The sequence below is a fragment of the Tiliqua scincoides genome, chromosome 3, assembly GCF_035046505.1.
Source record: "Tiliqua scincoides isolate rTilSci1 chromosome 3, rTilSci1.hap2, whole genome shotgun sequence".
Lineage (NCBI taxonomy): Eukaryota > Metazoa > Chordata > Lepidosauria > Squamata > Scincidae > Tiliqua > Tiliqua scincoides.
The window spans coordinates 108,419,599-108,423,501 of record NC_089823.1 but is presented as its reverse complement, the minus strand read 5'-3'; the positions used below and the strand labels follow the sequence as shown (position 1 = coordinate 108,423,501).

The following is a 3,903-nucleotide window of genomic DNA, read 5'->3' as shown; positions in this document are numbered from 1 at the left end:
TCACATTCTGGCCTCCATCCTCCCACGCTCAGAGCAGATGGAATAGCTCGGCTTCAGCTTGTCAGCTGCTTCAAGGTCGCACGGTGCCGGTGGCCTCGAACTGGCGACCTTGTGGATGTTATCTTCAGGCAGACGGAGGGTCTACCCTCTAGACCAGACCTCCTGCCCTAATGAATAATTCTGTCTAAACTGAAAACTTAGAGCATCGATTTTCAATCCTTTTCATCTCATGGCACACTGACAAACCACTAAAATTATCAAGGCACACCATCAGGTTTTTAACAATTGACAAGGCACACCATGCAGCCAGTAGGGGGGGGGGCTCACATTCCCCACTAATATATGATGTTCCCCCAAATTCTTGTGGCACACTTGTGGACCACTCACGGCACACAAGTGTGTCATGGCACAGTGGTTGAAAATGGCTGACTTAGAGACAATACTGGGAACTTCAGTAGGTCCCAACCAATGTATTATTTTATTGTACTTATGAAAAAAATATATTACTAGAGGTAAGTGATAACATTTCTCTTTATTTTCATAAATATTTCTGTTTTCCCCACATCCTTTTAACATGCATACTTACTTGCAAGAGCAGATACATAATTTCTTCATTGCAGATATGAGTCACTGCACATGGCATGTGTTTTTATCATACGCAATTTGCTACACTACACATCATGTTCCCTATTCCAAAACACAGATATTTCTCTAAGCAATGTAATTTGGATGTGTTCTGCACTATGTGCAGCAAGATATTAACTACAGCTGGCTTAACTGCACATTTAAAGGCACAGACAGCTCTCTGTGCAGCAGAATGCAAATCTGAATCATTATTGGACAGTCTATGTGCAATTCGTTTCATTTCATAACGGTTTGTATGTTGAGTCACTGCTCTTGGAGGGGATCATGAAAACATGATCAAACCCACTGTCTTTCAACACAGTTTGGTCTAAAAAAAAAAAAAGCCATACTTATGGCCACATGTAATGCTTTTGCCAGTGTAAGTGGTTGGCAAGCTTCAGTCTCGAAATATTATGGTATAAGCCTACAGCACCCGGTATTCCCAGGCGGTCTCCCATCCAAGTACTAACCAGGCCTGACCCTGCTTAGCTTCCGAGATCAGACGAGATCAGGCACGTGCAGGGTAACAGTTGTGAGTCAGCACATGTGATTCAGACTAAGCACACCAGTAGTGAATGGATGAGGCAGACACCAAGAAGGCTTCCTGGCTCTGCTTGTGAATGTGCCAGCCATGTAGCAAGTGTGTGTACAAATGACAAGATGGACATGGACCATTTAAGCAGGGAAGTGCTTTACCTGTGGTTGCCATCATGCTATTCCAATGATTATCTGCAACAATAAAGATGCAGTTTTCACACAGAGAGCGGAAAACCATGGATATGCCTGGCATCTCTAACAGCATTGTCATTTCCTCGACTGGAGCATAATCCTTTGTTCTGTGACCACAGACAAACTGTGGTGTTACTGAATTAAGCATGAATACTCGTTGACAATGTCTCTTTCTATCAGCAGTTACCATTACTACATTAATAGAAAAATGATCCAATTCTCAACAAACAAAACAAAAAAAATTCTACCCCAGCGTGGGGTGGGGAGGTAGGAAAGAAGTGAACTCACACATTGTTTTTGACCTTACCATATCTGCAGGCACTCCAATCTGTGCAGTAGTTAAATAAACATGCCTTGTAGATGAGGCATGTCACTTCTTGTTCCCATTGAGCTGTTTAAGAAAGATGGGTTGTGTGACAGACATTCAGCTGGCAGGGATGGGAAAACCCAATGTGGCTTGAGTCGAGTTGCAGAGTCACTGCCCCCCCCACGACTCGACTCGAAAAAGAGTCATAACGGGGGCACTTTCTGAGTCTCTGAGTCACCCTTTAGTAACTTTAAAAGACTTGAGTCAAGTCGCACCCCCTTTAAAAAGCCCGCAGTGGAAAAACTGGGAATGTGTGTGTAGCAGTTCTCTTTGAACATTCCCCTGTTGTTCCCACCCATCTGTAAACAGGGCTGAAGGGGTGGGAGGGACGATGAGAGAGCAGGGACACAAGCGGCAAGAGGCAGGAGGAGGGTCACAAGCAGCAGCTGCGAGGCTTACAAGGATGACCCAATCCTTGTTAGCCCTACTCAGAAGTAGTCCCACCACAGCCAGTCATTCAATGAGGATTACCCCTCCCCACCAGCCATGCTGGCTCCTCCTCCTGCCCTCCCTCAGGCAATGGAAATATGAGAATGCTCATCCTTTGTCCAATGATCATCCGTTTCTTCCTTCCTAGTTCCAGTCTCGCCTGCCCCCTCCTGCTCAGATTAACCCTTCCCTGCCTCCTGGTTGGGACTCCCTGCTGTTCGCCAATCAGAATGCTGGCCCCACAAGGTTTTCCATGCCGCGAAAACAGTAAGCAAGCACTTCCAGACACAGGCAGACTCAAGTCAGCACATGTGGGGATGAGTGCCAAAGCAGGGGGACCTTGACTAGAGTCTTCCACGTGCATGACTCACGAGTTGCTGAGTCACCCCAAATCATGCATTTTCATGAGTCCAAGTCACTGACTTGAGTTCCCAACACTGTCAACTGGTAAAGACTTTTGCATTCTGGACATGCAGTGATTGGGAAGTGTTCATCTGTGAAGATGCTGCTTATTCACGCACATTCAAGGTACATGAAGGAATCCTATAAAAATGAAAAGTGGTAGCTTATATGACCACACAAACACAGTGTGCTAAAAGGGCAGAAAGCAGCCAGCAATGCTACAGCAAATTCCTTTCAATTGGAAATAAAATGTTTTAGATTTCCCTGCGCAGTCTCTCCCAGGTTCCAACTTTTGTACAAACCGTGAGCCAGCTAACTTGGAAGGTCAAGATGATAAATGAAGCAGGCACACTGCACAAAACCAGTCACTTCTGGAAATATAACTTTGTGGAGAATGCATACACTATGAAACAATACAGCACAGCTATACCTCTTTGTTCATAAGCTTGCTACAGATCGTGAGTGAATCCTTTCTGATTAAATATTGTAGTGTTATCTGAGAAGAGCTTCAGAAGTTCTCATGGTATCTGCTTATATTTTTAATATTGACAATGGAATTCTATAACACAGGCCTACCCCCCAAAAAACAACACTTTATTTAGTTGCCAAAAATGTTTGAACAAATTTATGAAATTTATGAAATTTGTGGGGTGTTGAATCAAAAAATGACATTGGTTTTGCTCAATTGGCTCTAGTTTTGGGGGTATGGTGTAGCCACATATGCTGATTCAAACAGCTTCCTCATTGGTGTCCACTTCCCCATGTCACGAGGAAGTTGCATACGTGGCTAGGCCATACTCCCAAAACGAGAGCAAATCTGGTCAAAACTAATGCCATTTTTTAAATTCAACACCCCAAATATACACCCGCATAGGTCTAAAAATAGCAAAATGTGTGCAGATCTGTGTAATCTATTTGGGATAGATATTTGTTCAACAGATAACACATAGTTCTCTGATCTTTACTCAAGCATGCATGCACATCACAGAGAGGGAGGGAGGGAGGGAGGGAGGGAGGGAGGGAGAGCTTATGAAAAAGTTCTGAAATATACATCTAAAAGCAAGTCTCTTGTCATTTTTATTAAAATTGACTTGAATCTTATGAGACGTGCTTCATTCAATCAGTTTCTCATACTAAAAGATAGCCATGCTGCCTTCTTAGCAGCAATCACATTTTCAGTATAGTGGGCAAAGTGGGCCACTGAGATGACACTGAACATTTGCAAGGACACTAGAGCAATGGTTCGAAACCTGTGATCCGTGGACCACAGGTGGTCTGCAAGACCCTAAGAATTGGTCCACGAGGTCTCAGGAAAAAAAGAAAGATACCTTCTATCATTTCCAACACCTCGG

General features: G+C 43.9%; 1 pseudogene; it reads right to left on the bottom strand.

The window, feature by feature from the left end:
• Positions 1-1,045: 1,045 nt before the first annotated feature.
• LOC136646870 (5S ribosomal RNA) lies at positions 1,046-1,162 on the bottom strand (annotated as a pseudogene).
• Between the last annotated feature and the right edge of the window lie 2,741 nt (positions 1,163-3,903).